The following is a 9,615-nucleotide window of genomic DNA, read 5'->3' on the forward strand; positions in this document are numbered from 1 at the left end:
TTCGTGTTGCACGCATTATTTTTGAAGAATGCTGCAAAGAACCATGGCTACTACTGCACCTGCACAACAAGAGCGATATTAAACATTGAACCATTTGGCGCATCTAATAGGCCAAAAAGTTGCTCGTGATAATATATGCATAGGAAGTAGAAAATAGCATTGATTTGCAGAATACCATGAAACATCAAAACATCACAAAATAGGCAAGTTAAATTATCATATACATTTGAAATGCAGCAATGAGAAGGAAATGCATGTCAATAAAAATATTGTTAAGAATGGAATCTCTAAGCAAGTAAATGCAAAATCTTTTTCTTGAAAGAAGTTGATAAAATGAATTGTTGAATATCAAAGACAAAATTTACAACTTCAAAGTTGTATGATGTGCAAACATTAAAACACAGAAAGGCACTCCCTCTATAAAGAAATACAGAACGATCTTATATTTCTTTACAGAGGGAGTACTTACAAACAATCCTAGGGAATGAAGCACGAGGGCCTGATAAATACATCATATGGCTGAACCATTTTTAGCTTATCTTCTTCCTTCCTCCATACGTCAATCCTAAGGAATAGATTTTTTGCACACAATCCAGGTAGAATGAGGATGGCGGAAAAATGTTGGTACAAGAGGGTCATATTCATTACTGGAGTAGTTGTGTATGGTAAAAAAATAGGACCTCCACAGCCTAGTGGTGGAAATCCCAAGGAGCATTGTGATACAACTGCGAATTCAAAGAAGATGCTATGGGATGGTACCTGTCACGGCATGAAATTTGACCAAGAAAATAGATAGGAACATGCACAAGTAAAGTTCTATAAATGCAAACAAATCAAGAACTTATCTATGTTAATAACTTGAAAAGTTGAAATACTATAGTCCTTCAGTCAATACCTATCACAAACTAAACTATATGGAGCAGTTTCGAGTGGCTACCCATAGCAAACATCGGCAACCATTTCACTGACTAAATTTTCAAGAGTAATAACAAGCAGATGTGTATACATATGAGCTAGCCAAGAACCTTTTTGCCAACACTAACCAGAATGTAGAAATAAGAGTGGATAAACCGAGCATATAACTTTATGTTCACTAATTTCATTGTCCCAAAAAAATATGCCTTTTTCGATATAAGCTCATTCACAACCATCTGGATGCTATCAAAAAATTATCAGGAAACTGAGGTTTCATAAGAGAACACAAACTGTTCATGCATCTTCCTTCCTGTTGGACATTATTAAAGATATGCATACCAAATGAACCCAAAATGCAAAGAAATATTGGGGGATGCAGATAAAACATGTCAGCATCACACCATGTTTTAGGCTTGTAGCTATAGGTACTTTCAACACACCAGATAGTTCAGCCATGTCTACTAACACTAAAGGGTGCTATTTTCATGCACACCAAGACTTGGTACTGAAGTAAGATTTTGATATAAATACCAATGTATGTTTCCTACAGAATTTCACTAACCGATATAGATAAACATGATCTCATACGCAAAGATAAAACTGAAGACATTTGAGTATTCTCAGATGCTCTCGAGCAAAACTAAACTACACATACCACTTGCAAATATATTTTACTAATATCCTCGCCGACGCACTCCAAAGAAACTAAATTGCAAATATCTCCTAGAAATGTGTTCTACTAATATCATTGATATGCACACCCAATTGATTAACTCACATGCATGTTGCTTCGCTTTTCATCAAACATCTTGTCGACACGATAAATCATAAGTATGTAGAAAATAATAAGAGTAGGATGGGTTTAATCTTAATGAATGTGCAAATGAAAAGCCTTTCTGACAGAATCAAGAGCAAACTATTAAATGAATTATAGCGGTAGCCGGTAGATTGCAGGTAGTTCACGATTTCTTGTTTACATTGGCTCTATAAAGCAAAATACATATCTAGCTACATCATGTAGGGCATTCTTGTGCTTGGTTGTGGCTGAACTTTCTTGGCCACGTTGATGAATGGATCTGATTAAGATTGTTTGGTGTTAGGCAAGGATCTGCATATTGTATTGAGAAGGTAATAGGAAAATGGCGCATGAGAGATAAGTTGGCCCTAAAGCATAAGCAACCTTGGTTTGTTATTGTTTCATATAGTTCTGAACATGTTTTTATACACTATTGTAATTAGACTGGGGTAATCTATAAAGCTGATCTGCAATGGAAAACAAATATGATGATACATGAAGTAGACACTTCATATAGACACAACATTAATTGTTTTATGATTAATCATAGATATAGAGGTGATAAATATTACTAAGGGCCATACTTCATCGTAGGCCCATTACTGAACAAATATATCTTGGCTGTCCAATTTATAGAAAATAAGAAATGAGAGCATACACAAACCTTTACACAATGCTAATGTAACTTGTCAAAGATCCAAAAATAGGCTACTATTTTAGCGTTGAACTAAACGAAATACAAAATCCTCACCATGAATAAGGCATTAGTACAACAAACTTGTGGTGGGAAAACCTGCACACGGCTACCACATCTCTCCTATAAACCTCGTTAGGCTACCCGCCTAACCAACGCACTTTGGGGCGGTACTACTTGAGGGTCCTTCGATCTTTTTACTGTAGTGCGTTTTTTGGCGCTGGCACTCGGTCAACCGGTCATTCATTTTGCGTGTTTATGCTGACTTCACAAGTAGATGACCAGTGGACCTCCCTAGGTTAGGGTTTATCGTCATGTGGTGAGATTTGGTGCCAGGTATTTCAGATCTTTGTAAGGGTTCTATGTAAGGACTTTGACAGGGTCGTCATACTTGTTTCTACGGAATAAAACTACCTGAGAATATAGATCCTCGAAAAAAGAAAAACTCCTTGGGAATAGATTTGTTTTTGGTTGGGAGCGCTCTGACATGCGTTTGCCTGGTGGCGCCCACTGGTCCAAACCTGCGTGTCGGGTGTGTGTGTGTGTGTCCTCTCAATGGCTTAGCGACTCGGCGTAGCTCTAGATAGAGTACATTGCTGATTTGGGGGGGGGGGGTGCTAGGCACGCCTGGTTTCCTTGCTGTGGTTCGAGGATCCCCGCCGTCGTGTCGTTTCGGCTGTCGGTGTTGGTTCCATGGCTGCTGCTTGGGGCGCTGCTTCGCCGTCCATGCGATCTGCGATCTACGCTACGTCCTGCTGCTCTGCCCTGCATTGGGCACTTATGATTTGCTCCTCTTTACATTCGGTTAGATGATTTGCCCTGCTTTTCCTTTTCCTATAGATAATATATGCCCCTTTTAATTACTATAGTCATTTTTTATTTTTATGCCTATTTTGACCATGCGAAATGACTCTACTGCCCCTGTGGCAAATTTTTAATTCTATCATGCAGGTCCAGTCACTGAGAAACACATGTCTTGGACCCCACCACCGAATAACACATTTTTAAGCCAAGCGTTTTCCTTTACTTTACTATAAAGAATTGCTTTCCCTTGCCTTATCCGGCGGACACTTCTAGCTGCCATTATTTCACTCAGCTGAGCTCCATGAGAGAGGATTCCACAAGGTGAGGTCCCCCGTAAGGGGTCGTGGTCGTGGCCAGCAACATGAGGGAGCAGCTGCGGCCAGTGCTGCCAGACTACAACGCGCCTAAGCCCCGGCCAAGGCTGTAGCAGCTGCTCTCGCGTGTCGTCATTCCCCTGCTCTCACGTGCCGTCGTTCCCCTCATGGACCGAGCAGATCCCCGGGAGAAGATGGGGAACTGCAAGGCGTGTGGCCGGCGGTGAAGCGCCGCTTCGCCGTGATCCCAGGAGAAGATGGGGAACTGCAAGGCGGGTGGCCGGTGATGAAGCGCCGCTTCACCGTGATGTCGCAGGACGTCGTGCAGGCGCACATCAAGATGGAGTACATCCAGTGGCAGAGCTTCATTAGATTAGTTGGGCGGGACATTCTAAAGAAAAAAGCATAGAAAAGAGATGGGCAAGTCAGTTAGCAGGCTAGCTGGGCAGTGTTCTGCCTGAGATGGGCGGGCCAAAGCACGGGTTGGCCCCAAAGTAGCTCCACCACTGAGTACATCACCACTGCAGCCGTCGTTTCTGCTCAGGTAAAACTAACTTCCTTCGGTGGTTACTGAATCTGTAGAAATTTTGTTAGCTCGTTGCTACTATGCTAATAGCCAAGTCTTGAGGGCAGTGTTGATACTTAGCTGAGTGATTCAACATTGGAGTACTCCATCGAGTTGGTTAGATTATAGTATAAAATACTTAGTTTAGTGATTGCCTTTAGATGTTTCAGATGCTTTAGAGTATTTTCCAATTAAATCACAGATGATTTAGAGTTCATATATATATGCTATGCATCCTGGCATATGCACTTCCTTAGAATTGTTGATATGTTTGTACTATTGCTAGCACCCGTTGTCAGCTTACTTAGAGAACAAACAAGCATTTTAACATAAAAGCATCACCTTAGTTACAAAATCCAAATACAAAAACTATGCTAGGTCTGCAGTTTGTTTCATGCATCACCTGAGTGTACTGCACTTTCTGTGCAGCACCAACCTGAAGCCAAAAGAACACAAAACTGTACAAACTAAAATAAAAACATGTCCACAGGCCTAATAACTTTGAAAGTCCGAGCCGTACTACAAGAGTTCAAACAGACAATAGTAATAGAGGAAGTACAAAAATGTATTAGTTGGCATTTCCTCCGGATGGTGAATTGCCTGAAAAAAGAGAGCATTAGGTATAATGATGGTGTTACTTTCTTGTGCAAGAAGCAAAACTTCACCAAGAAAGTAAAATATATTGGGAGCATTGTACCTTTATTTTCCCTATAATCCTTGCCCTTGCTTGGTGACTATATGATGGTGGTGCAAGCTAGTCAGCATCTTCAGATTAGTCCATCCAAAAAGCACACCAAAGGTAGTAGTTGTATTGGTTGTATTATCCCTGAAACGCCATTATCAGAAATTCAGTTGGCGGTTAATAGTAAATAGAAGTGCAGGGCTTGCTTATCACACTTACTTAGGACTCATAGGCCTTATTATTCAAAATAAGCAAGATGTAGGCAAAAATGATATATACCAAAGATTATATGTCAATCTAACTAAAGTACTGTTCACAGGATACCGAGTATGATAACGTGTCATTGCTCGCTCTAATAATAAATAATTAAGTTGTTGGAAAGGGGGGTCTTTTTTTATACAGTTTACTTTAGTGATTTAGTACAAATAAGGAGATGTCCAAACCTGACAGGCAAGGCAACCTCAAATCCATGGGGTCAATTTGGTTAGATCAGGATGAGCAGAAATGAGACGCACCATATACGTTTTCCATGCATCAACATATATCCATGAAAGAAAATAGAGAACTGTTTTTACGCATCCACATAAACTCACTAAAGAAATAGAGAATAGAAATTGCTCCTCAACTATTTTTATGCATCCACATACACTCATTAGAAAAATAGAGTAATGTGTACAAATCGTACTCCTCTAGAGCAGGGGGGGTCCATATTTACAGAAAAAGAGATATACAAAAGCTACAACAACTGCTGTGTTACTCAAAAGTATGCAATGCAAAATGAAATTAGTCACCAGGCATTTGCACTAAGTGGAGATCTCTAAAAGACTTGCAACATTTGTACAGGGAAGGAGGCAGGTAAGGTGTAGTAAACTACAGAAGATTGCACTGCATAGTTCCATTGTTACGTAAAAAAATGTTAGAAATCCATAATCATAGAAACACAACGGATCAACCTTTGACCCGAATCTTTAGATAGGCCTTTTCCCCTTTCCAAACAAAGATCACAACAAAAAATCTCAGGTGTACAAAAACTGTAGTAATAATTGTCCCTCTAAGTTCACAGTTGTTGTTAATTATTATGGTGAGGTTAAGCTGCAATATTTGTTACATGTGGACATATTTTACAGAAGGGTTTTATTTAGTGAGATTCACTCTACACTGTAGGAGATCAGTTTTTCTGAGATCAATCAAATATGACAGAAATTTCCTAATTCTTACCTCATCCATATTCCACCGGGATGCTCTAGTTCTGAGTGACGCACATACTATTTATACTTGGCAGCTAGGCATGCTAATACGGCCATCGCGGACATAAGGCTAACATGTACGCACTGTTTGTCCATTAATACATATCTTCACAGAGGAAAAATGCAAAAGAACAACCGATACAGCAGTAGTTTAGTTTCCACAAGCGTAACAATGAAGAAGCTTATTATTGTATAAGTTTACTTAATTTGGTCACACTACGTTAATCATTTATGTGCACAAAATAGGGAGGCAGACTTTCTTCAGGCCTAATTTTCACTTATTACTGAATGACATCTACTAACCTACATAAAACCAAACTTGTATGTCCTCTGACTATCGCAACTGACAGTAAACTAACTAACTATATTTACCAAAATGTACAATTCTCAAGGTCAGGTAGGGAAACAAACACCAGGAATAGAGGATGCACACCTGAAACCTGCTGGAGTTTGCTTCGGTCTCCCTCGCAAGGGCCAAACCAAAAACAGAAGCAGCAATCCTATGCGCCTCCATGCCAAGTTTTTCACCTATAATTGACAAGCACCTACAGAGGTGGAATTGACATCAGCCATAAATCACAAGTTCTAGGCAAAGAAAGTGAATTCCTAGAAAGCAAGTATCAAAATATTGCCCCCTTCCAAGATACTGCAAACAAAGAGATATAGAGCCAGTTCTTTTGGGCAATTCTCCGAGAATTGACCCCCTCCCCAACTTCTCCCAGAATTGCCACTCTATATTTTCTTACAATTCCTAGCTAACTAGATCTTAACTAGCTAGGAATTGTAAAAAAAGATGAAGTGGCAATTCTAGGAGAAGCTGTGGAGGGGGTCAATTCTCGGAGAATTGCCCAAAAGAACTGTTTTGAATATTACAACAGAACATCACTTTCGTTCAACATAACGATGGGGAAAACACCATTTGCCATAAATTTAAAGATAAAAGGAGGCATCATCTACACATGTGCTAGTATGCTAGATAGTACATTTTAAGTCTAGTAACGTTGAAGTGAACTGGAAGCAGATCTTAGCAAAAAATTCAAAGAAAGTGATTAGAGAATCTTCAAGCAGAACCTCTGAATATAGGCAACAAGAAAAAAATCTCACTGAGTAAGGCATTACAACAAACAAGTATTGGGCAACCAGCACACAGCAGCCACCTCGACCCAGGCTTAACCTATCTCAGCAAAAGAAATTACATCCTAGGGAAAAGAACTTGCAGGCATATTCTTACTCTGTGAGCACAGAAAACAGAAAATTTTGGTTTATCGTCCCACAATGCTACTAAATTCCTTGACAGGTGTTTTTCAAAACCATCACCAAACCTAGAGTAAACTGCACTTATGTCGGCAGCAGCCACACACTGCTGCCAGCTACGCAACAGCAACAGAGAGGAGGTTGCACACTCGAACGTTCAAAGCTGTTCAAAGCTCTTCAGGTTGTCTGTCTCTCTCAAATTCTCTCTCTTTTACCAGAAATTAGACACGGTCAAGAAGTTAAAGAAACAAAGCACTGTTATCTTTCTTTCGGCAAAAAATACACTGCTGGTAACAGGGCTAGGCACAAATATGCAAACCAGACATTTTGTGTGTTTAAATCATGAATCAGCACACAACACCATAACAAAAACTTAAAAGTAGTGAGAGATCATTCATACTAACACAAGTGTTTGAACTTTTAGTAAGAGTAGACAGCAAATAGAACCATGAACATGTCTTGCTAACAAAAATTTAAAGTAGCAAAGTTGATTAGACAAAAAGGTTTGGAAAAAAACTAATACCTTCAGTAAAAAATCATATGAACACGTCACGATTTACAAAATACAGCAGCTGTGTGCTTGAACAACAATTTTTGTGTCACATGCGAAGATGCTGGCCAGCTTCGCTCCGAACTCTTCTGACAGCCAGAAATAAATTCGGTTAGCATAGAAGTGCGAGTTAAAAGAAGGCTTCAAGCCTTTTGTGTCACATGAGGAAAATAATTTAAACCAGAAAATAAATAATACACTTAGCTAAACTTTGAGGATAGGACTTCAATTTCGAATGAGATGGCCGTGAGGTTGCCAGATCTTCTACTGCTTGAACAACAACTATAATTGTTAAGATCAAAATCAGCATCTTTTGCAAGTAATGCAGAGTGAGAAATTTTCTGCACACAAAAAAGACTTTGCAGATTCCGTATAGTTGACACAAGCAAAATGCCTAAACTACTTTTCTCAAGATCCCGTGACTGAAAGCTGTGGATAGCAAATTGTAATATATGAGCATTAGTACTTCTTAGGTAGCACAGAAATTCGTTGGAACTTCAACAAGAGCCGAACAGAGGCGAGGACACGGGCACCGAAATTAGACAAATAAATGAAAGATAAAATAGTTTTTATGAATAATGTAGAGGCCCAGCCACTTGTTGCTGATCCTACAAGATGTGTGGGAATCCCACAAGAATCAAATGCCTCAGGGACCTCCTCCCGCAGGATCCAGTGCCACCAAATTTCTGAGATGATGAACACAAGAGGGAAACAAAAGCGAGCACCGCATGAGAAAATCAGGAATAAAGCAACAGGAGGGGAGTGGAAGTAGGCGGCGACCGTACGGCCGCAGATGTACGGTCGCAGATGGATCGAGGACCTGGTGGTTGGATGACGAGGACGCCGACAACGGACAATTTCAAAGCCAGCCAACGGCTCTGGCGTCAGCCATGGCTGCCCGAACACCGAGGACAAGGGCGTCCTCCTCCCCCACCACCACTTTTCCTCAGCGGCCCTGCCCCTCCGCAAGCACCATGAAGACATGCCTGCCCTGATCTCCCACGAATCAAGGGATGAGCTCAGGTTACTACGTGAAGATAAGTAAACGATGAAGAAAGAGCTCACCTGTGCCCGTTCGTCTCCTCCACGAACTGGGAGCCATCCTTGCCCTCTCCTTTGCGGGCAAACGCCGGAGCGGGGCTCGTTCAGGATGGGTTCCTCTGCTGCCCTCACTGCTGCTCCTACTCTCCTGACGAAGATATGCGCCAGATCCAGAATCATGGGACGCGGCGCGTGATGCCGGCGACCTGCACCCTACCAGGTTCCGGCTGGATGGAGAACGTGCCCTTGTTGTTGCACCTTGAGCGCCGGGAGAGAAGGCGGCGGTGCGAGAGCAGGGGAGACGAGACGGAGCGGAAAGAGAAGAAGAGGGCTCGAAGGACGGAGAGGATTGGCCGAGTGCGCTAGGTTTCGGGGAGAGGATTGGTCCTGACTCTCTATCCCAGGCTGGACCGCCTGCAGCCCACGATCGCTCTATCCCCCTCTTTTCCAGCCTAACACACACACACACGCATGCGGTGACTGAAACGGCAGGCCCGCGCTACATATTGACCCACCTGTCATCAACTGCAACACGAACCAGCAGCCCACAGTTGACGATGTGCAAGAGACAAGCGCTCGAGCCCACCACGATCGCTGCCCACCCACCTTTTACCGCAGCACAAACCGAACATGCACCTGAACGAGCCATGTAATGCACACTGGATAGTCGGTCCTGCGACAAATGGCCCAACCCTCATCCGTTGAAACCAGGTCATGTGAGGCAAAACTGATGGCCAAATGTTTGCCAAACAG

At 41.7% G+C, this 9,615-nt stretch overlaps 1 long non-coding RNA gene across 2 annotated transcripts; it reads right to left on the reverse strand.

Annotated features, from left to right (window-relative positions):
• Positions 1-4,392: 4,392 nt before the first annotated feature.
• Positions 4,393-9,245, reverse strand: LOC123148988 (uncharacterized). 2 transcript variants are annotated; one of them, XR_006474301.1, is made up of 6 exons: positions 8,887-9,245; positions 8,642-8,807; positions 7,795-8,507; positions 6,451-6,562; positions 4,786-4,914; positions 4,393-4,688 (listed from the first exon to the last, which is right to left on the reverse strand). It is a non-coding gene; the product is annotated as an uncharacterized lncRNA (long non-coding RNA). The 2 variants fall into 2 exon arrangements; XR_006474300.1 differs by having other exon boundaries at positions 8,642-8,812; positions 8,887-9,244.
• Positions 9,246-9,615: the final 370 nt, after the last annotated feature.

This window comes from Triticum aestivum, chromosome 7A, assembly GCF_018294505.1.
Source record: "Triticum aestivum cultivar Chinese Spring chromosome 7A, IWGSC CS RefSeq v2.1, whole genome shotgun sequence".
Lineage (NCBI taxonomy): Eukaryota > Viridiplantae > Streptophyta > Magnoliopsida > Poales > Poaceae > Triticum > Triticum aestivum.